Here is a 24872-nt window from a genome sequence, read left to right on the forward strand (position 1 = left end):
GCCTAGCCAATGACCCCAGGTCAGAATGAAACACTGTACCTTGTGTCTATGAGGTGAACACTTTAACCATTATGCCATATAACTGACAAAATTTGAAGTGTCCATGGCTGAAAACTACGCTAATAGGTCAGATCCATTAAGATGCATTTGAATTTAGAGAAGTGATATGAGTAACTAAGGGACACAAGTCTCAAAGTCATAGAACAGTAGACTCTCCTGGCACACACATCCAGAGATTTTGACCCTTTGCTGAAGCCAAGCACCATGATGTGGATTCTGGGAACCATGAAGAAATAAAAATAAAACAGAGGAGTTGGCCCAAAGGTGTCCTTTCAGCAACTCGGTACAGTCATCTTGGTCTTATAAAAGATAGACTCTCTTACTGGGTGGAGAAAAAGGGAGGTGCAGGAAGAGTCTGGTTCTTGCAGGCTGCAGAAGTGCCAACCTTAATGACTAGTTCTACAAAAGAAATGATCCAAGGATTCCTTTCCTTCTTCCCCAGAAACATATTCAAGCCTTTCTGGTCTGTATGAATGGGACCAGAGGCTAGTCCTAAAAGGACATAATGTGGACCAAGATTTGTCCCAGTGGAGAGGGCCATACAAGTGGGTGTTGAAGGGTACAGTACAATCAGTGTAATTGTCTGGAAACGGATAATGGTGTTTTGTTGGCTGGAAAATGTGCTTTTTATTCCAAATACTATTTCAATACCTGTACTTATGATATTCACTGTGGGATTTGTAAGATCCCCAGACTCTTCAAAGTAGCCTAATTAGGTCAGATTTCTCAAAATCCCAGTAAATCCAGGAGAAAGCTCATAAAACTGCACATGAATGATCATACAATGTGCACACTCAGTATGACTGGAAATAGACAGCCAGCATCCTGAAGAGTACTAGTTGAGGGTGTGGAGTGGTTTATGGATGTGTGTGTGTGTGTGTGTGTGTGTGTGTGTGTGTGTGTGTGTGTGTGTGTGTGTGTGTGTACTAGGTCTATACTCTTGGAAAGTAAAGTCCCATACAGTACTTCACATTTTCACTGGATACGAAGTATTTCAAGGACATCTAGGCCATAAACTGAGCCCTATTTTGCAACAGTATAACACTATACATAAATATATATATATATACATACATACATATATACATATATATCTTCATCATCTTCTTTCAGCTGTTTCCATTGGGGGTCACCTGAACAGATCATCTGTTTCCATTTCTTCCTGTCCTCTGCATCTTGCTCTGTCACACCAACCACCTGCATGTCCTCTATCACCACATCCATAAACCTTATCTTAGGCCTTCCTCTTTTCCTATTGCCTGGTAGCTTCATCCTTAGCATATTTTTCCCAATATACTCAGCATCCCTCCTCAGTACATGTCCAAACCAACGTAATCTTGCCTCCAAACCTTCCAACCTGGGCTGACCCTCTAATATACTTATTCCTGATCCTGTCCACCCTCGTCACACCCAGTGCAAATCTTAACATCTTTAACTCTGCCACATCCAGCTCAAACTCCTGCCTTTGTGTCAATGCTGCTGTCTCCAACCCATACAACATAGCTGGTCTCACTACCCTCTTGTAGGCCTTCCCTTTCACTCTTACTGGTACTCGTCTGTCACAAATCACTCCAGACACTCTTCTCCACCCACTCCATCCTGCCTCTACTCTCTTCTTCACCTCTCTTCCACACTCACCATTACTCTGAACTATTGGATCCCAAGTATTTAAACTCCTCCACCTTCGCCACCTCTACTCTTTGCATCCTCACCATTCCTCTAGCCTCCCTCTCATTCACACACATATATTCTGTCTTAGTCCTGCTGAACTTCATTCCTCTTCTCTCTAGAGCATATCTCCATCTCTCCAGGGTCTCCTCCACCTGTTCCCTACTCTCACTACAGATCACAATGTCATCTGCAAACATCATAGTCTACAGGGACTCCTGTATGATCTCATCTGTCAACCTGTCCATCACCATTGCAAATAAGAAAGGGGTCAGAGCTGATCCTTGATGTAATCCCACCTCCACCTTAAACGCATCCGTCACTCCCACTGCAGACCTCACCGCTGTCACACTACCCTCGTACATATCCTGTACCACTCTTACATACTTCTCTGACACTCCCGACTTCCTCATACAATACCACAACTCCTCTCTAGGCACCCTGTCATATGCTTTCTCTAAGTCTACAAAAACACAATGCAACTCCTTCTGACCTTCCCTGTACTTCTCCATCAACACTTTCAGAGCAAACATCGCATCTGTAGTGCTCTTTCCCGGCATGAAACCATACTGCTGATCACTAATCATCACGTCCCTTCTTCACCTAGCTTCCACTACTCTTTCCCTTAACTTCATGCTGTGACTGATCAATTTAATCCCTCTGTAGTTACTACAGCTCTGCACATTACCCTAAGTCTTAAAAATCAGTACCAAAACACTTTCTCCATTCCTCAGGCATCCTTTCACTTTCCAAGATTTCAATAAACAATCTAGTTAAAAACTCCACTGCCATTTCACCTAAACACCTCCATGCTTCCACAGGTATGTCATCTGGACCAGCCGCCTTTCCATTCTTCATTCTCTTCATAGCTATCCTTACTTCCTCCTTGCAAATCCATTGTACTTCATGATTCACTATCCCCACATCATCCAACCATCTCTCCCTCTCATTCTCTTCGTTCATCAAACCCTCAAAGTACTCTTTCCATCTCCTCAACAAACTCTCCTTGCTTGTGAGTATGTTTCCCTCATTATCCTTTATCACCTTTACCTGCAGCACATCTTTCCTAGCTCGGTCCCTCTGTCTAGCCAATCGATACAGGTCCTTTTGTCCCTCCTTAGTGTCCAACCTTTCATACTACTCTTCATATGCCTTATCCTTAGCCTTCGCCACCTCTCTCTTTGCCATGCACCTCATCTCCTTATACACCTGTCCACTTTCTTCATCTCTCTCACAATCCCACTTCTTCTTTGCTAACCTCTTTCTCTGTATACTCTCCTGTACTTCCTCATTGCACCACCATGTCTCCTTGTCGTCCTTCCTCTGTCCAGATGTCAAACCAAGCACCTTTCTAACAGTCTCCCTTACTAACTCTGCTGTAGTTACCCAGCTATTTGGTAACTCTTCACTGCCACCCAGTGTCTGTCTTAACTCAACCCTGAACTAACTCACAATTACCCTTTTTCAATTTCCACCATTTGATCCTTGGTACTGCCCTCACACTCCTCCTCCTCTTCTTGATCACCAACATCATCCTACAAACCACCATCTTATGCTGCCTAACTACACTTTCCCCGGTCACCACTTTACAGTCTCCAATCTTCTTCAAACTGGCCCTCCTACATAAGATATAATCCACCTGTGTGCATCTTCCTCCACTCTTGTATGTCACCATATGCTCCTCCCTCTTGTTAAAATACGTATTCACCACAGCCATGTCCATCCTTTTTGCAAAATCCACAGTATTTTGAGTTTTCATTATTTTGAACTTTCAGGATTTTGGTCTTAGGATTTTGGGCTTTCAGAATTCTGTAGCTCTCCCATATATATATATATATATATATATATATATATATATAAATACACACACACATATATATCTGTATATATGTATGCATAGAAAGAGATGCACATAAATACAGACACACACACACATGCACACACACGCACGCACAGACACACGCACGCACACAGACACACGCACGCACACAGACACACGCACGCACACAGACACACACACACGCACGCACACAGACACACACACACACAGACACACACACACACACAGACACACACACACACACACACACAGACACACACACACACACACAGACACACACACACACACACAGACACACACACACACAGACACACACAGACACACACACGCACACACTACATGACAGAGATGGAGTTATGCAGGCAGCACACCAGAAGTGTCACAACCACAGCTGCTACTAGAAACATGGTGGAAGAGAACGATAACGGAAAACTTGCTTTGCAGTAATCACTTCACTATTTCACCATCTCCAAGACGATGTATGGCACCAGGAAGTAAAGTGAATTTTGTTCACTGTTTAACTTTCTTCTGCATTGTGGAAGAAACAGGAAATGCTTTGTTTCTAATATTACTGGTTCCAGAGTCATCATTTTGGTTTCCAGACCTACAAGCTGCATTAGAAAGCAATTAATGACCAACATTTTAAATGCTAAACTAATCCTCGACTTCTCCATGCAAATGCTTGCCCTGATAATTCCCCCATCCATGAGGTAAGAATAACCACAGACATGACTCCAGTCATCTAATTATACCTCAACACATGTACATGCGTCTGTTCTCTAATCGTCACTGCTGAAAATCAACACTTTAATCCACAACACTTTATAAGCCCTCAAGCAACAGCAATGCTAAACTAAATGCAGGCTTATATTACTAGGTTTTCTCGCATACAATTTAGAGCCTAAAAGTAGCTCATTCTGAATCTACATTTATGTTCCTTTACCTTCTTTTCTATACATCACAAAAATCCACAAGACAAATGTTTTGTTCACAATAAAGATCCTACTAATTTTGTTTTGCTGCATTCCACCTTGGTTGGAAAATGTGTTTTTTATTCCACACAAAATTTAAAAACCTCTGCTTATTACATCCACAACAGGGTTATAAGATGCATAGTCATGCAAACCATTATATGTTTTGGTAGCCCTGCCCCCCTCATCTCAATGATTAACATGTTATGCAAATGTTGTAGTTTTTTTTTTTAAAACCTGGAACATTTATACAAAGTAAAGGACAGTATGTGCCATACCTCAGACTTGACTGTCCAACTATGTTAAGAACAAGAGGTCTGCAAACGAAAGGAACATTACTGACATGCATACACAAGAGGTGTAACAGTGAAATATCATGGCAACCTAGGGCTCCCCAAGGATCTGGGTAACAGTAATTAAAGTTTTTACAGCAATTTTCTTACTTAAAAATCCTGTTCTAATTAAGATGACACAAGTGAAACAGACATTTTCCTCTCAAGCTTTCATGTGCAGAAAGTAAAAGTGTGACTTTTTTTTAAATATGATGTCCATGAAATCCACCTGATTGAAGTCATAATTCCATAATTAGCTTCCTCTCACAATGCTGGGACTCTAATAAGACATTAATACATTTAACCCTACCCACACTGCATAAATAAATAACTGCCACAACACATTGCTAACAGCAGTACATTACACTGGGGCAGGTTAATTCAGAACAGCGTGATTAGCCACACACACTTTGGAAAAATACATACAATGACCATATTTTATCGAAAGTAAGCACATCCAAGCCACCTAAAAATGGAGTTGATAATTTATACTGGTAGAGAATGTAGAGAATGCACACCCTGTGGCTGCCGGGAACAATCTTTAAATGGTTCTTGCCTACAAACATGCGAGAGAGATAGGGGCACAGGAAAGGAATACAAATCTGTACTGTATCCTCTGTAATTAAACCTTTGTAAAGGAAAAAGTGACATGAAGGGAATTCTCAGATTCAGTGAAAGGGGTTACTATATACATGTATGTATAAATACATGTACATACCTTCGTAAAGGAAAAAGTGACATGAAGGGAATTCTCAGATTCAGTGAAAGGGGTTACTATATACATGTATGTATAAATACATGTACATACAGTAAAATGGAGTTTAGAGAAAAGTTTAAATATTAGTCATGAAATGCACATCACCACTGCATTAAAAGAAACACGTTTATTTTGCCCGAAAACTATGTTGTCCAATAATATCCTTCACGAACTCTAATGCTGTATCGCAGTTTCAATAAAGATCCACTGATCTCAGCAACTGTTTTTTTCTCCAGGTTCACACACACTGATACGTGCATCTGTTCTGTAGTGCCTTCATAACATCCACTGGGTAACTTCAAACTGGCATCACAGGGATAAACGGGTAATTAGACTCCAAGAAAATAACTATAATGAGTTGTTGTTGTTTGTCTTTCGGCTTTTCACGGTAAGGGGTCGCCACAGCAGAACTCTGGTCCGCTAATGATTGGCAGTAGATTTTTATGAAACGCAGAGGTGCCAGCTCGACGCCCAACCTTCAACGAAGGCATGCCTATTTACGCATGCATGTCTTTCGAACGCTACCCAACCGTGGGGAGGCCATGCAGACTCCACAGAGAAGGCACTCCCAAGCCCAGCCGAGAATTGAACGGGAGAAACTCTTGCTGTGAGGTAACAACGCTACTGCCGTACCACCGCGGCATATAAAATAACCATAATGAGTTAAGAACATAAAATAACAGTCGTCAAGTGTGGACATGAAACAGTGCATTTATATTCTACTAAAAACCTGTTCAGATTACTCACTGGTTTTCTCCAGCAAGATACAGACATTTTATCTGCTTTAATTGATTTCCACATAACATTGTTCTACATGTCTAATAACTACTTGAAAAGAAAACAAATAAAAGCCATACCCAGAAAAATTCCCATCCATCTACATATCCTTTGGCTAGTTGATCACATGCTGGACATTCAATATTTTTTGGACCTGCAAATATAAAAACATAAAATACTGTGGTAAAATCATGGATAGCCACACCAACTTTACCTACAAACACAACAAATGGACTTCAAGAAAAAAAAAAAACAAGAATAACAGAACCAATGACTGCTAAGTGATTTCCCACAAAAGTAAAACAAAGATATGTAATTATTCTCATTAGAGCACTGAACGTACCAACAGAAGGAGCACACCAGCAGTATCACTTATAATGAATGGGACGTACACTATATGCAGATGTCTAACCATGCTGTCTGATTTCCAGAGCTCTGGATGTCTCCTTATTTTGGTCTGCTGTCTCCTTACCCCATGGAAACAGGTCATACACCCAGTATAAGGAGGACAGCAGCCAAAGCCAGTATCTGTTCTTTTCTGGATGACTGAGATGGTTACCAAAAACTGTGCCCAAAGAGAAGTCCTACTCATATGGTAAAGGACCAGAGTGTGCAGGAGTACGAGGACACCTCTAACTTTAGGTTTAGTACTCCACTAACTATGGCAACAAGAGCAAGTATGTCAAAGAAGACAGCCTACACTGCTGCATTGATCCTTCCTTTCGAACATCCACTGTTACGGTGAGTATAGTCACACAACTGTACTAAGTTTACAATAAGGATTAACTGTGGCAGTATCATTCTTAATGACTGGGGAGAGTACTAAAGCAGTTTGAAATCTGTTGCACTGGTAAACCTGGCTTTGCTCTTAGAGGAAATGTTCAGTTTATAACATCCAAGTGACTGGGAGGAATGTCCAGCTTACAATACCAATATACAAAGAGAAAGTGTGGCTGGAGATCAAAGTACCTGCTTCATAAACACTCGAGCAGATACATTCCTAATGAAGGTAACTGTAGTGGCTGCTGTCCTTGTGGAATGGGCTTAAATGTTCCCAAGCAGGATTATTTTCCCATGTTGGCCCTATCAAAGGAACAAACAGCAAAAATGTTTGCTTGTATACAGGTCTGTCCGGTTTCTTGGCATGAAAGACACAAACAGCTGGTCTGTTTGAAGTCTTTAGTTCAGTCAGTTCCCATGTGCTTTCCAATGGTATTGCTGTCATTTTATTTTTATTTATTCTTTGTTGGCCAGGGTAGTCCCACTAGTCAAGTGGCTTCTTTACATGGGAGACCTGATATTTACACTACTAGGGAAATGGGTCTATATTATAACATTGAGTTTTATAAAGTTCGAATGTTATAATATCGAACCAGTTTTGTCAAACGCTAAAAATAGCGAAGGTGCAGGACACCAAATTCTTTCCCAGGGAAAGAATTTGTTAGGCTGTTGCTGTGGCTTCTCTGTTTTCAGCGTTCGATATGTTGGAGCATTACGGGTCGGGTTCAGGTAAGTGTGCGATTGTGTGTAGGGTAGGGTTAGGGGGCGGGTTAGGTGAGTTAGGGTTAGGGAGCGGGTCAGGTAAGTGTACGGTTGTGTGTAGGTTAGGGTTAGGGGCAGGTTAGGTGAGTGTGCAATAGTGACAGACCTTAGGGTTCGGGTAGGGTTAAGATAAGTAGATAGCTAGTAGTGTATGTAAAGTTTAGTTTAGGTGTAGGATTTTAAGTGTATGTGTGTGGATTGCTGTTTTTTGTGTGTGTTTGTTGTGTGTATGTTTCTCGGAATAGCAATTTTTTTTCCCTAGGGAAAAAAAATCACTATTCTGACTGCTCGATGTTTGCGGATTTCGATGTTTAGGGTTCTATATTATAACATTCGATCTTTGTAGATTTCGATGTTATAATATAGACCCTGGGAAATACGGATAGGCATCAGAAAACTTTCCCTACTTTTTTCATTAGGTACCATGGGACCTTTTACATTCACCTGAGCTTCCATCAACACAGGCAGAGGGGACTTCTGTTTAATATCTCCCCAGAAGGATAGCCTACTCAAGTATGCAACATCACACTTCTGCTGCAGAGCAGTGTCAGTGATCAAATCACCTGGAATGGGAATGGAACCCACAATCTTATGCATAAAAGGTGAGTGCACTACCTGTTCTGCCACTCACAGTGACTCTGAAGCACTGAGGTTAAGGATTCAGTAATGACATACTTTCTTGATCTCATCTTGGATGTCAGGTTAAATATGTTTGTCTCTGAACAACTGCAGATAATGTCGACAGTTATCTGCCCGTTCATAAGCCTTGGTATCTTGATTAATTTTATTTAACAAGCAACACGCATTAACCCTTAGAAAGCTGTACTTCATAGAGTTGACAGATTCATAAGCAAGTTACTAGGCAAGTAGTCAAAAAGACCATTGAGGAACGAATCCCAATTTCCCAAGAACCTCAGAGCACTGCCAGGTTAGTTATTTTGTTTTGTTAACCAGATAAGCCAGAACCTTTTCAGCTATGACCAGAGTCAAACATGGCAAGAAAATGGAATTTAGTTCAATAGTTAGATAGCAGCAATACACAAACAAGTGAATATTAAATCAGAGAAGCTGTAGTAGCCATACAATATAGCATGCAGTGCAGATAGTACATTAAAGACATTAAGTGACAGGCTCAGAGACTCATTCAGGAAATGAAGGCTGAGGGAATCAAACCCTTGATAACAGTCATCAGCTCGCTAACAATTCATAGCTTTAATCCCCTGCATCAACTGTGAGATCAAAAAAAAAATAAATGTTTATATATATATATATATATATATATATATATATATATATATATATATATATATATATATACATACACACACACACACACACATATATATATACATATATATATATATATATATATATATATATATATATATATATATATTATTATTTTTTAATCTATGTACATTCATAGGTAAGAAATACGCTAGCTGCTCTTGCGGGCCACTTTAAGCCTAGCCAGTTTCCCGTTTTGTGCTCGAAATAACCTATCCCATTTCATTATAGATTGGCTTTACCCATCCCATGGTCGCTAATTATATACTACCCCTAACAATAACTGGGATTGTACCCTAGATAATTTGAGGGGACCCATGCATGGTTAAAGCATTTAGGAACTGCCTCAGTTCTTTAGTACAGGGGACACTCCTGGGGTAAACTCTGTTTCCCATCCAGAGATCCAAGTTGCACTTGAATATTGGCAGGAATGAACTTTGTTTATGTGGATGTTCTGTATTTATATGAATCCAAACACCTGATACAGGAAGAGACCTCACAGACTTCTGATCTTCCAGCACCAAAGGCAAGTGTGCTACCTGTCGAGACACAGGCACACTGTACATATGTGACTAACATTAGCCTGAAAAACTTGTCCTCTATTGTTTTACTGAAACAGTTATCTGGGAGTGACTTATGGTCACACTGCCGGATCACAGGACACGTATAGGGAAGGATGACATTTTTAAAACTTATTAAAATAAAGAATTGAATGTCATAGATGCACACTAAATGAAGAAGCCATTTAGAACCTCTGACAAAACTTTCTAGTAGGGATGTTGTTTCTCTAAAATTCCCTCCTGCAACACTTAGCCGCAGACAATAAAACAAGACGAATCTCACTTATATCAGCATGAGTTGCCTAAATGAACTCTCGACAGTCTCTTTTACAATTTTTCTGTTAACGGACACAAGTATAATTTAGTACTACCTCTTTGACACTGACTTACTAAAAATTAAAACAGCTGTTACAGTGGCAAGAAGCCCAAAACACAACTGCTTCCTCTGTGAATAGAATGCCAACATTATTTATAGACTCCCCATCTTTGTGGCATAGGAAGATGAGACCATCATTTTGCCCTACACTACCTGAGCACCAGTGTGAGATAGAAGATGGTGGAAGGGAGTGGCCAATGCCAGCTCAAACATCCTGGAAGAAGGTATCAATAGTTCCAATTGGCTGATCACTGCTATGCATATGGAGTCCTGTGGGCAATAAATAAGGACCTAGTCCAGGGACATAAGCCTGATCCAGCCAAGATGGTGATGGTAGCTACACAGGGGAACAGCACAGCTGGGCCTTCCTTGGCAACATGGATGCTCATATTAGTCACCATGGGTTAGAATTAAGATTAGGGCATAATCAGAAAAAGCATTGATGGCTGCCAGAATGATGGATGTGTGATCAGCTCTCCCCTCTCTTGGAACAAACCAACTGGGAATAGGTCTCTTCCTTGGAGGAAGGAACAGGCAAATAGGCTGCAAGGAGCAGATGCAGGTAGTGGATTACAAAAAATAAATAAATAATTCTTTATAGACTGCTGTTTCTACAATTAAATCTTTTAACAGTCCATACATGAAACCTTTTTAAAAAAGGACTACTTAACTAAACTCCTAAATTTGAAATCATGTGATCAGTAGCTAGTCCACAGCTGCACATGCTCAGTGACAAAAACAGAAACTAATACAAAGTTATATACGCACCATAACGTTCCATGTGAGTTGTTCCATCTCGCCTTCATTCTTCACTGATGGGTTCGGAGCCGATCCATCGGCTCCGACACGGCCATTTGCAAAGCTCAAGGTTTCCCAGTAGCTCGAGACCAAGCTGCTTATCCCATGATGCACTGCTGGAATTACCTCAGATCTTGTTTGCTGCATCTACTATATCCATGTATGAGAACTACCCTCCCATAGAGAGGAAGAAGGACTGAGTAACCAGGATGAGACCAGCCTCTAGGTCAACTATCAGCCAAGTGGGAGATGGAGGGAGGGATGCAAGAATGAAGGAGAGATGGAACAACTCACATGGAACGTTATGGTGAGTACACAACTTCTTAATGTGAAGTTGTTCAATCTCGCCGTTCATTCTTTATTGATGGGTAGCGTCCCTAGCACCCTCAATCTCGGGTGGCTCACGGGAGTACATTCTTCAGGACCGTAGACCCAAAGGAAGCCCCGTCCCTGGAGGCCTTATCAACTTTGAAATGAGTGATAAAAATATAAGGTTTAGACCAAGTGGCTGCAGCACAAATGTTATCAAGGGGCAATTTGGCTTGGAATACAGAAGATTTAGAGACTGCCCTGGTAGAATGAGCTTTAATCTTGTGTAGTAAGGGCATATTAGCAGCTGAATAAACAAAGGTAATACAATCAGATAGCCATTTCGAAAGCATTGTTTTAGCCACTGGTCTACCTTTTCTGACTTCAGAGAATGATACAAAGAGCTGGTCTGATTTTCTGACCTATTTTGTTCTGTCCAAATAATATCTGAGCTGTCTGTGACTGTCAAGTTTGTGCAGCATATACTCAAGGTTATTGGAATGGTTAGGGAAGAAGACTGGCAACTCAGTGACTTGGTTGATATTAGATTCTGAACAAACTTTGGGAAAAAAGGAGGGGGTTGTCCTAAGAGATACTCTATCAGCATGGAAAATCAAATAAGGAGGGCTGATAGATAAGGCTTGAAGTTCTGACACTCTGCGGGCAGAAGTAATAGCCACCAGAAATATGTTTTTCCATAAGAATATAAAGTCACAAGATGATGCTGGTTCAAACGGGAGGAGAATTATATGAAACAGCATAAAGTTTAGATTCCAAGGAGAATAAGAAGTTTTCACTGGAGGCCTCATGTGGAAGGTTCCTTTGAGAAAGGCCTTGGACAACTTGTGGGACATTATGTTTAGCCCGTCCACTCTGAGATGAAAGTTAGATATAGCAGCCAACTGTACCTGAACTGTAGCAGCTGCAGCTCCTTTATTAAAGATCATAGACAAGAATTCTAAAATGGACGTCAAAGGGGCTTGATAAGGATCAATGTTCTGATTAGAGGCCCATATTGAAAATCTCTTCCACTTACTAAGATATAATCTTCTGGTGGACGGCTTATGGGAAGACAAGAGGATTTGCCTTGTCTCATTGGAAAGGTCATGAAGCCTGGCTATGAGGGGAACTGCAGCAGCCAAGCTGTTAGCTTCAGTGACTGCAATGAAGAATAGAGGTCCCCTGACGGATGTGTCAGAAGGTCTGGAACTGGGTCCAGAATCCATGCATCCTCCAATAGATGATGAAGAAATGGGAACCAAATCTGCCGAGGCCAATGAGGGACTATAAGAATGACAGTCCTTCCCAGCGACATTGATTTCTGTATATTAGAGGGGTTGGAGGGAATGCATAGAGGAGACCCAGCGGCCAATCGTGTACGAGTGCATCTCTCAGGGGTTCTCACAGAGGGGGAATCAGGGCAAAGTAGCTTCTGCATTTCATGCTGATGTGACTGGCAAAGAGATTGCAGCAAGGCTGACCCCACTTGTGGAAAATCCTGTCCGCAATCTCTTGTTTGAGGGACCACTCGTGCAGCAACAAAATTGCCCTGCTCAGTTTGTCTGCTATCACGTTGGATCTCCCTGGGATGTGCATTGCCAACAGAAAGTGCAGGGAGGAGGCAGCCCACTTTCAAACACTGAGGACTTCTTGGCAAAGGGAGTAAGACTTGTTCCCGCCTTGCTTGCTCAAGTACCAGACTACTGACATATGGTCTGAATGAATTGCAATCATCCTTAGAGGAAGAGAGTCTTGAAAGTACTGCAATTCCAGAAGTACTGCTCTCATCTCCAGAACATTGATATGCAGATGTGACTCTTGATCCGTCCATGTGCCTTGGGCAGTCTTTCCCTGAAAATGCCCCACCATATCAGGGAAGCATCCTTGGTCACAGTGGCTACTGGAGGGGGTAGTACAAAGGGGTGTCCTATGGTTACATGAAGAGACATCAACCACCACTGGAGATCCCTCTTGCAAGAGATTGTAATTAAAATCATATGACTCATTAGAAGTTCCTGATAGGATCATTGAGTGAACAGCAGCCACTGAAGAATCCGCATATGCATCCATACAAATGGTATGGCCAAGATCGCTGCAGCCATCAAACCTAATACTTTTAAAACTTCTGCGGCTGGTGCTTTGTCCTTTGACACTAATGAGCTGACATGCTGGCGAAGAAGAAAGACCCTTTCGACTGGTAGTCCTAGAGTGGTGATTGAAGTGTCTAACTCTGCCCCTATAAAGACGATATGCTGCGATGGCAACAAGGCAGATTTTTCTGAGTTGAGTGTAATGCCTAAGTGCTGGCAGAGTGTATTCCCTTGCCTGAATCAGTTGATGCCTGGTGGTGGAGGTAAGGAGCCAATCATCTAGGTACGGAAACACCTGGAATCCTAGACACCTCAGATGAGCCGTGACCATTGCCATGCATTTGGTGAACATTCTGGGGGCTGTAGTGAGACCAAAGGGCAGGACTTGAAATTAATAATGATTGGCTCCCAGCCGGAAACGCACATGATCTCTGGATGGCCTGGCCATTTTTATGTGGTAGTACGCATCCTTGAGATCTATCGAGCACATCCAATTGTCTCTCCCTAAAAAAGGGAAGTATAGACTGTAGAGTCTGCTGAGGTCCGAAATAGGTCTCCAGTTCCCCGTTTTCTTTGGAACCAAAAAGAATCTTGAGTAAGTTCCGGATCCTATTTGGTCTGCTGGGACTGGCTGGAAGACTCTTTTCTAGCAACTTGCGGACCACTATAGTTGCTTGTTCCCTGTAACTGGGTGGAACGTCCGGAATTCTCTTTGGGGGTGTGGGTGGAGTGGAGAACGGTATGAAATACCCTCTGGAAATAATACTTTGTACCCAGCTGTCGCTAGTTATATCTTGCCAGGCATCTGGGTACAAAGATAAGTGACCCCCGTCTGCCTCCAGAGCAGGACAGTCGGGACTTCCTTCAGGAGCGCTGATAGGGTTGACCAAAGAAGTGATCTCTGTCACCTTGGAGTTGCAGACCCCCTCTGCCTCGAGGGCGGCATCTTCCATTGTTACCCTCCTCTGCCCCTAGAGGGGGGTGCACCACGTGTGCCCTGAAAGGCTCCTTGGGCTTTTCGGAACCACATTTTCCATCCCCTTTGGCCTTTGGGGTAAGGCCGAGTAGGGGTGGACTCTGACGGCAGACAGAGTCTTTCCCTCCTGCTCACACCTGGTGAGAGTTTCCTTCACTTTGGGCCCAAACAGAGATGAGCCATCAAAAGGGGGGTTGACAAATGAAGACTTAAAGGGCTCCGCGAAGGAATGCAAAAACATCCAGGAATATCTTCTAAGAGCAATTCCTGTACCTGCTGCCCTACTCGTCCCATTGTCTGCATAGGATACGAGACGCATGGATGAGTTCACAATGGAATTTAGGATCGCAAGCTGGGCGGCAACTTTGTCGGAAGCCCCTGCAGCTATAGTACCCTGAAAAGCATCTCCCAACTCCTTAAGATATACTCATTGCAGGCTGGTGAAATTGGTCAACTAGTTCAGGGATCGGAGTGTAAAAGTCGCTGAACTAAACATGCGTTTCCCAAATCAATCCATGATCCTGGACTCTCCGTTAGGAGGATGGAGCGATGAAGAAGTCTCAGACATTTCCTTCTTGGTGGCTACCGCTACCACCATGGCATCAACAGGGACTCCCTTGGACAAAAAGGCTTTATCTACAGGGGCAGAAATGAACTTGTTAGGCCTCCAAAGGACAGGTTCCAGGGACTCCAGTGACTTTCACGCCCTCTGAGAGACCAGCTGCATGAGCTCATCAAAGGGCGGTGACACCCAGGAGGTGGAAGGTTGAGACCCGAAAGCCTTCAGGAGAACTGACTCATCCTCAGTAGGGCTTTTGGACTGCCAATCACCCCTTTGCCTAAGGATCTCTAGTATCTCTGCAAAGGAGACATCCTCAGAGAGGGATTGTGGGGACCCTTCTGACTCATCCAAGTCAGTGTCAGATGTCAATGACTCCTGTGGGGAGTCCAAGTGTCTCCTCTTACACAATCTCTTCCTGGCACCCCCTCACTGGGAGCCTCTGGGGTGATCTCGGAAGAGCAAGGGGTGCCCTGTGGGGCTACCTGAGGCTCAGGGTCTCTACGCTTGGCCTGGACGATGGAGGAAGAAGGGGACACAGGTGCTTTGGAGGAAGAAGAGGCCAGACCTGGTGTCGAGGATGTCTTTGGGGACAAGGCTCTCCTCATGGCTTCGAACGCATCACTACTCCAATGAGAAGGAGTCAACGGACCCTAAGGAACCGCCAGCCCCTCCCGCACCGAAGCCGTGGGCTCCAATCCAGAGGTAGTAACTGAGCTCATCCAAGCCAAGGCCCCGAGAGGAAGAGTCGGCACCGACAAGTCAGTGCGACTATACTCCCCGGACCTGAAAGGAGAGTTTCGCCTCTCCCTGGTTGGCGCAGAGGACATCAGAGTAGATGGAACCGATGACACCGAAGCAGGTCTCTGCTCCAAAGGCTCCACAATCAGCAAGTCGGCCCCCTCTGGCTCCAAACATCCGGTACGGCTTGGAGGAGGAGCAGTCAAATCCGGGGTGGTGGTCTTAGTTTCCGATGCTCGAGTTGGATCCAACACAAATTAGCAAAGCCTAGTGCCTGTAAGAGCTTCTGCACCAATCAGTCCATATCCAAATCTGAAAGGCTGACAGAAGACCTAGAGGAGTGCACCGAAGGTGCAGATTGAGAGTGGAGATACAGGTCTCTCAGAGACCGGCTCCAGAACTGTGGGCCGGCTCCGAAATGAAGAGACACTCGGCTATGAGAGCTGTGGAGCCGAAGTCCTGGATTCCTCCACTTTATTTTACTTTTTTGAGTCTTTAGATGCCTTGGAGTCTGCTGAGGATTTAGAAGATTTAGAGGACTTGCTGGCCCCATCCTGGTCAGTCACAGCTTCAGCAAAAGGATGCTTCAGCAAACCTCTATCCACAAGCTTCCTTTTCCTCTCTAAAAGAACCCTTGAAGAAAAGGAATGGCAAATACTGCAGGACTCCTACAAATGCACCACACCTAAACAATAAATGCAGTGAACATGCCCATCAGTAAGAGACATCTTTTGCCCGCAGTCTGGACATTTCTTGAATCCAGACTTTGGGTGTTTGTCTTTTTCCTCAGACATGTCAAGAAAAACTTTAGGCTTAACTCTATAAACAAACCACACAAGTCTAAATACAGCCTAAAAGTTACATCACAACTACACTTAAGCTCAAGTTAACACACCTAAAATATAAAACACACTCTAAACAATGGCCCGGAGAAAAAAGGGGGCCAACACTATGTAAATATATATATATAATGACACACTATCTATCCTATTAGTGCAATAACTATAATAGAAAAACACACACTCTAAGTAACTAGGCCCAACACGAGGCCACTACAACTATACTAAACAGTGAAGGCACCAAAGGAAATAAGTCTAATAGAAAAAAAACTGCAGAAGCTATTATGAGACTAATCTAACTAGAATTAGAAAAAAAGTTATGGAATAACTTGCGAAAAGCGATTTTTTGATCAAAAAAGGCTCGAGCGAACTGAACCACTGAGATCTGTGCCGCAGCAAACTAGATCTGGGGTAATTCCAGCAGTGCATCACACGATAAGGGGCTTGGTCACGAGCTACTGGTAAACCTTGAGCTTTGCAAATGGCCGTGTCGGAGCTGATGGATCGGCTCCGAACCCATCAGTGAAGAATGAACGGTGAGATTGAACAACTTCACATCACTAGTTTTAATTGTATAACAAAAATACTACCATATAAATGCTGAAATCATGGATTAAATTTGTTCTCTCCTCCTTAAGCATTTGATCACAGAGGCTTCAATTATCTTTCATGCCTTACTTTCAGGATCAACCCTAGGCAGTTTGGAGTAAATTACACCATAATTCCTAAATCAGTAAGCTATTACTTCTGTAACATAAAACTGTATCCAGTAGGAATGGACATTTTTTTCAAAATATACTGACAAAAATAACTTTATGGAAATACCCTAGTTTTTATAAGCCTTTACTGCCTGTTAGATTATTTCAGACTGAAAATGACATTTGACCATGGACACATGCTTGTGATTTCAATTAAGCTTTTTATTTTATCTTATTTTTGCTATAAATACATACGAACATATGACTAACTTGATTTAAACTCAGATAATGCAGCCAGTATAATTAAACACCATGAAGGTTATATTTGATCAACATTTGAGTATAATCCTCTAATGTCACACTTAATACTGCTCAACAACACTTCATAAATCACCATCTGTCTGTTGAAGCCATCCTTATAACAGTTTCATACAATTTCATGAAAACCTTCATAGGTTCCTAGATAAGTACTACACTAACTAACTTGAGAGCCACTTTAAGCCTATCCAATTTTCCTTTTTGTCCCCAAAATAACCTGGCCTATTTGGTTATAGATTAGCCTTACCTATGCATGGGATAAAGCATTTAGGAGCCGTCTCTGTCCATTAACTAGTACACAGGATAATCCTGGGGTAAATTTACTGTTTCCCATCCATTTGTCCCAGTTGCACTTTAATATAGACAGGGGTGAACTCTGTTTTATGTCGATGGGGAGTCTGTACCACAGCAGCAGTTTTCTCTGTGAGATGTACCTGTCCCTCCAAACTACTCTGCTGGTGTTGGAGAAGAGGTTTAGATCCAAGTAGTTCTGATGCCATTTGACTTGCAGATGTAATCCATCAGTAATGGGTGGCAGGATGCCTTGTATGCCAGTCACAGGTCACTTCTTAGCTGTCTGTAGGATACAGAACAGTGACAGGCATTTCAGTTTATCCATTTAGGGCATGTTATTTAGGCCTTGTATCCTTTTAGTAAAGTGTCTCTGTGGGTGTTCCAGCTGTTGCATGTGTCTGGACAGATGCATGCCGCAGGGGGCATTACATTGAATTACTGGTCTAATGAGGGTTGAGTAAACAGGAACAATAACATCCCTAGATCTAGACACAATCTTTTTTTGTTATAATCTGTGCAATACATAGAAGGAATTTCTTACAACAATAGACACATGTTGGTCAAAATTTAGATCACCAGTCAGATAAGTTCCCAAATCTTGAACAACTGGGTAAACTCTTAGATGCATACTATCAATGTGGTTGTTCCCTGGGTAGATGACTTCCCAAATTATACAAAAATGAATTTTTTGGCATTTACTTTTAGTCCATGACTTGGGCACCATTTATTTATTTCGGACAAACCTTCATGCAGGATAACTTAGTCATTTGGGGATTCAGTGATTGCTCCTACCCTGCTGTCATCTGCAAACTTCACCAAGAGCCCTTCAGTATTGGCTTTTACTTCAGAAAGTAGATTCCAAACAGGAGAGGTCTCAGTTCAGAACCCTTGGGGACTCCACTGGTAATTGCTCTCTTTGTGGAGGTAATGTCCCCCTATTTTGATTATCTGCATCCTATCTGTGAACCAGTTGCAATTGAGTGGGTGACATAGGGGTTTATTCCATTTATTTAGTTTTTCTACTATGCCCGTGTCAGGAATTCTGTCAAAAGCTTTGGCCAGGCCGAGGTATGTGGTGTTTACCATTTTGCCTTCATCCACTGCTTGTGACCTTTTCAAAAAAATTCATCAGGCTGAGTAAGCATAATTTGCCCTTGATGAATCCAAACTGAGATGGGTCCAATGTTTGGGGCTTCCCTATGTCCTGACTGATTAATTCTATGACGGGTCTTTCCATGGCTTTTGCATATGAGGCTTGTCAAACTTATGGGACTGTGGAAGGCCATCCCTTCTGTAGGTGAATGATTGCAGCTGTTCTCCATTCACTTGGTACAAAACTTGCACGGATGCTGCAATGGAAAAGTGTTGTTAGGGATGTGGCTAAATTGTGTTTCATGCTATTTAAGATGCATCCAGGGATATTGTCAGGACCCATCAATGCAGTATTTTAACTTTTGATAGCTGGAGCAGAGTCAGTTTCAGATGTATTTTGAGGGACAGATGGAGGGGAGAGAGGGGTAAAGTTAGAACTAAATTTAATTGGCAAGTAGCTAGTTTATCTCAAACTTGATTTTGGTTGATTTTATCAAGCTCCTGAGTTATTTGTTTATTTCAGTGATAAAGACCGTATCACTCTAGGAATTACCCTTCTTACATTTGGTCAAAATTCTTATTACAATGCTTGCTGATATTATGGCTCCACCATGTGGGTTTGTTTCTGGGGTTTGCCTGCACTTGCTCCTATGGGGGTACAGCTGCATCTATGGAACTGTTTACATGCTGGTACAGTGTGGTGGTGCGTTTCTACATATTTTGTGGAGTTAACTGGGTTTGGTGGGGATTTGAAACCTGCCAATGTATCACTTAGGAGAAGGTAGCTGGTCTTAAAAACAAATTTATAAAAGTATCCTTGGGTGGAAGGGATCTCTGATTTCAGTTTTATTTTGAAGGAGGCCACTTTATGTTCAGACCTAAAAGTGATGAAGATACGGGGGGATGCAAGATGCTACCATATTAATAATGATAAGATCTAAGATGTTATTCCCCTACTGGGTGCCAAGATTAACTGCTCCAGGGCATTTGTACTGACAAAGTCCAGGAATTTCTGTACCTGTGTACTAGCACATCTTGCCATTAAATCACCTCATGGCTACTAATTACATGGTGGATTATGTCTGGATGCTGGCATACTTAGCTGACCATTAAAGCTCATCTTAAAAATAAAGAAAAAAAAAACCCAGAAACAGCTGGTGAATGATTCCATACAAAGTACTTCTATAAGGCTAACAGCTTAAGAAGCAGCACAAATGTAAGCATTTAGTAAGGAATGCTAAAAGCATCACTGGACAAACTGCTTAATACAGTTTATTGTAATCAGCATAAGCTCAGGCAGAGTTGTTATTGGGGCAGCTGGCAGCCTTGGCAATATAGCCAAAGATCTATTACGCTATTATTTTTCTGCATAATACCTCCTTGTTAAAAGACCTTTCACTACTGTTGCAAAGTGCCAAACACTCTGTGGCAGATTTTAAACTGATTAATAATACTGGTTGTTGACTGATCGTACCACTGATTTGCAGGAACTGAACATCAGCTATCCTACAGTACTGATAGCACCCTCTGAAAGTTTGCTGTTGGGGCAGCTACCCCCCTTGACCACAGCATTTGAAATCTATCAGGGGAGCATTAGAGTTTATTGAATGCATTGTGCTTGAACCACATTCACACCAAACTGTGCCACATTCTAAAAGAAGTATAGTCTTACAGCAAGCTAAGCAGGCAACAAATCAGCAGTCAATCATCTAAACAGCATGTTCTGATGCAAACACATGTATCTCAATGGCAACTAATACAGCCATCACCCCCAAACTTCCTTACAACCGCCACAGGAGTCACTCCGATACCCATCTTTTTAACAATGGGAGTTTGTTAAAGGGCTGGGATTAACTATCAGCAATGTCCACCACCTACCATTACCTGGCATCCCCTATATCTCCCCAGCAGAACTGCAGCCAGTCCTATCAAAAATGATGTCAGCAGACCTCCTTCAGTCCAGTGACCAATGCACCTGATCCACCTATGCCAGTGACCAAACATCTTCACTGGCATTACCCATCTGGGAAGAATATCATATTCTGCTAACTCACCTATAACTGGAGTACCCTTTCTACCATTTCCTCATTAGGATAGTTAAAAGGCATAACTTGTCTAACCTGTCCAGACTAGGGCTTCTGCTCCCCATGTGGTAATGAGTGGTGTGGCTCAATCACCCATATGTTTTAGCTAATAGTTTTGATGAAGTACACACCCAGTTTATCCTGGGCTTATGAATGACTAGTCTGGCATAATCCCAAACTACCCTATGCTGCACTACACCTGGCTGGAAGACTCCTGCAGTCTACCCTGCCATTATTTGGAAGGTAAGCAGCATAAAGTACAGTTTTGTACCTACCATAAATGTAGATGTTCGAGTGCTAATACAGCTGCAGTAATCACAGATGGGTTCTCTGCCATCAGGCGGGTCCTCGGTCGGCCGAATTCCAAAGTCTTGGTCCGGCGTCGGTTGTCGTCGCTCTCTTCCCTGACATCAGTGCGACAGGGGTATATAAGACACAGCCAACGCCATATTCTTCAGTCTTTCTTGCCCCAGATGTCAGGTGCCCCCAGAAGGAAGGCAATACATAAATTATATATATATATATATATATATATATATATATATATATATATATATATATATTCAAGCAATGCAATGTAATAAAAAAAAAACAGTAGTTGCAAGCAAATACATCATAGAAGGATAACCCCAAATTAGGTTGCAAGAGGAGGTGTTAGCCACTAGTCCTTTACCAAGAGGGGAAGGAGGGAGGGAAACCTGTACAGCAGCTGCATTAGCACTCGAACATCTACATTTATGGTAGGTACAAAACTGTACTATGTTCATCGTGCATACAGCTGCAGTAATCACAGATAGGTAGAATCCCAAAGCTACGCACAGGGTGGTAGGCACTAGGTAGAACTGGGATGAGCCAGAATGCCCTGCAACAGCAGTGGCAAAGCCTGCTCTAGTTTTGGAATATAAAGGCAGATGGTAGTGTTTTGTGAAGGTATGCACAGAACTCCAAGTGGCTGCCTCCAAAATATCTTTGGTAGGAACTCCTCTGAGGAAGGCTGTAGAGGTAGCTGTGGCCCTGGTGGAGTGGGATCTGATGCCTGTAGGGAAAGATTTTCCATGATAGGAGTAACAAAATCGTATGCAGTGGCCTATCCATTTTGAAATTGTCTGTTTGGTAACTGGCTTTCCTTGAGCTCCTACAGCATAGGACACAAAACGTTGTTCTGATTTTCTGAAAGGCTTTGTTCTGTCCAAATAATAACGTAGCTGTCTATGGATGTCTAAGGAGTGTAGCAGCCTTTCCCCTTTGTTTTGAGGATTAGGGTAAAAGGTAGGTAAGTGTATGGCTTGATTTAAAGCTACCCTGGATACTAATTTAGGCATAAATGATGGATTGGTTCGAAGGGAAACCCTGTCCTGATGGAAGATGAGAAAGGGCTGCACAGCCATGAGGGCTTGTAGTTCCGAAACCCTACGAGCTGAGGTAATGGCCAGAAGGAAAGAGGTTTTCCAGGACAAATATTGCAAATCTGTTGAGGCAGCTGGTTCAAAAGGAGGCAATGTTAATTTTTCTAAAATGTAATTAAGATCCCAGGCTGGCACAGGTTGCTTCCTTGGTGGTCTTATATTTTTTGCCCCTCTGAGGAACTGTCTTAAGAGTGGGTGAGAGAATAAGGGTGGATCCGTGTTGAATTCTGCAGAAATGGCTGAGGCGTGGATTTTTATGGAGGAAAATTAAAGTCCACTGTTCAGCAACTCAGCTAGATACTGTAGTACCTGAGGCAAATTCAGTTTTCTAGGGTCCTGGCCTTTTTTCTCATTCCAAGAGCAAAACCGTTTCCATTTTGCGGAGTAAGCCTTTCTAGTAGATTGCCTTCTGGCCTCCAAAATGATGTCCTGCACCTCTTTGGGGAGTAGTGTCTGATGAGGTGTTAAGGAATTTTCCATGCAGCTAGATTGAGTGTTTTCAGCTGGCTGTGAAGAGTTTTGTAGCTGTGCTGAGTCAACAGAAGAGGCATTAGAGGTAGGGGCCAGGGAGGAGTATGTGTTAGGCTCCTCAGGAGTGGATACCAGTGTTGCCTCGGCCAGTCTGGAGCAATCAATATCATCTTCGGTCTGTCTGTTCTTGCTTTCAAGAGCACCTTGGGCAGAAGAGGCAGAGGTGGGAAAGCGTAAACTGTCCATGCTGTCCAACTGAATGAAAGGGCGTCCACTCTCCAGGCCTTTGAATGAAAGGTCCTTGAACAAAACTTTTCCAATTGATGATTCCTGTGGGAGGCAAAGAGATCTATGTCTGGCCTCCCCCACGCTTGGATTATTTTTGTAAACACTTGAGGATGCAACTTCCATTCGTGTGGATCTGTCATATTTCTGCTTAGATTGTCTGACAGCATGTTTTCCAAACCTGGCAAGTACTGTGCTTGAAGTTCGATTTGCCATTCCAGAGCCAAGTTCAAAAGTGTCATGGCTAGTCTGCACAAGGGGTATGAATGTGTTCCTCCTTGTTTGTTTATGTACCACATTACTGTGGTGTTGTCTGTTCTTATCAATAATTGTCCTGGATGCAGGAGGTCCTTGAAAGCTGTAATTGCATTTATCACTGCTAGCATTTCTTTTTGATTGATGTGAAGGTGCTTTTCTTTTTGGGACCATTTGCCCTGAATGCACCTGTCTGTCATGTGTGCCCCCCAGGCGTAATCTGAGGCATCTGTTGTGATGACTTGATTTGCTTGAGGCTTGCAGAATGGGAGACCTGTGTTTGTTTGACATGCTTGGGCCCACCATAGGAATTCCTTTTGCAAACATGGAATTATTGGTATTATTGTTTCCAAACTGTGGCTGTGTTGAGACCATAGTTTTTTTAGGTACCATTGAAGTTTTCTCATATGCAACTTTGCACATGGGATTAAAAGAATGCAAGATGCCATGAAGCCCAGAGCCTGCAGGATTTTCCTTGCAGTAAGCCTGGTACAATTTGCTAGCATTTTGAAGTACTGAGTTAGTTGCCCCTGTTTTTCTGCCATAAGATAGGCCATCTGGGTGTTTGTGTCCAAGTTGGCACCCAGGAAAATTATTTTCTGAGATGGTGTTAGTCTGGATTTCTCTTTGCTGATTGTGTATCCCAGAGAGTTCAGTAACCGTGTTGCATAAGCCAGATGATCCAGAAGTATGTGCTTGCTGTCCACTTGGATCAGGCAGTCGTTTAAATAAGGGTAAATTTGTATCCCTTGAAGTCTGCAGTAGGCAATTACTGATGCCAGGCATTTCGTGAATACTCTGGGTGCAGTAGATAAGCCAAAGGGCAATGAAGAGAATTGATAGTGGATTGAACACGCAAGAAATCTGAGGTATCTTCTGCAACTTTGTCTGATTGGGACATGCAGGTATGCCTCCTTGAGGTCCAATGTTACCAGCCAAAACTCCTTGCCCAGCATGGGAAGAAGCTGCTGTAATGTGAACATCTTGAATTTTGGTACGAGTAAGAATGTGTTTAGGATGGATAAGTCCAAAATGGGTCTCCAGTTGGTTCCTTTCCTTGGTACCAGAAATAGCCTGGAATAAAAACCTTGGCCTTGTTCGTGAGTAGGTACCTCTTGAATAGCTTTCATGTCTATGAGCTTTGAAATTTGTAGTTGTGCCTCTGCCCTTTGATTGTGTGGCAGGTTTGGCATGCCTCTCATTTTTGGTAGAGTGTGAAAATGAAATCTGTAGCCTCTGTCTATAATGTCCAGGATCCATTTGTCTGTTGTGACAATATGCCAATTTCTTGTAAATAATGCCAGCTTTCCTCCCAAAGGTGCTGCCAGCTGAGACTTGCTTGGCGTGGAAAGGAGGAAGTCATTGGGTTTGTTTCCTATATTGTTGTGCACTGTCTTCGCCACCTCTTGGTGCTGGAGTTTGCCATTGCCTGCCTCTATATGATCCTTGCGATTGTCCTCTGCCCCTTGAGCGCCTGTATCTACCTC

General features: G+C 42.6%; 1 long non-coding RNA gene across 1 annotated transcript in view; it reads right to left on the reverse strand.

The window, feature by feature from the left end:
• Positions 1-24872, reverse strand: part of LOC122813604 — a 444019-nt gene that overhangs the window by 117051 nt on the left and 302096 nt on the right. Inside the window, exon 3 of the long non-coding RNA XR_006366712.1 lies at positions 6486-6559. This is a non-coding gene — a long non-coding RNA (uncharacterized LOC122813604). The remainder of the gene's footprint in view (positions 1-6485; positions 6560-24872) is intronic.

The sequence above is a fragment of the Protopterus annectens genome, chromosome 10.part0, assembly GCF_019279795.1.
Source record: "Protopterus annectens isolate FY-2018-M chromosome 10.part0, PAN1.0, whole genome shotgun sequence".
Classification (NCBI taxonomy): Eukaryota; Metazoa; Chordata; order Ceratodontiformes; family Protopteridae; genus Protopterus; species Protopterus annectens.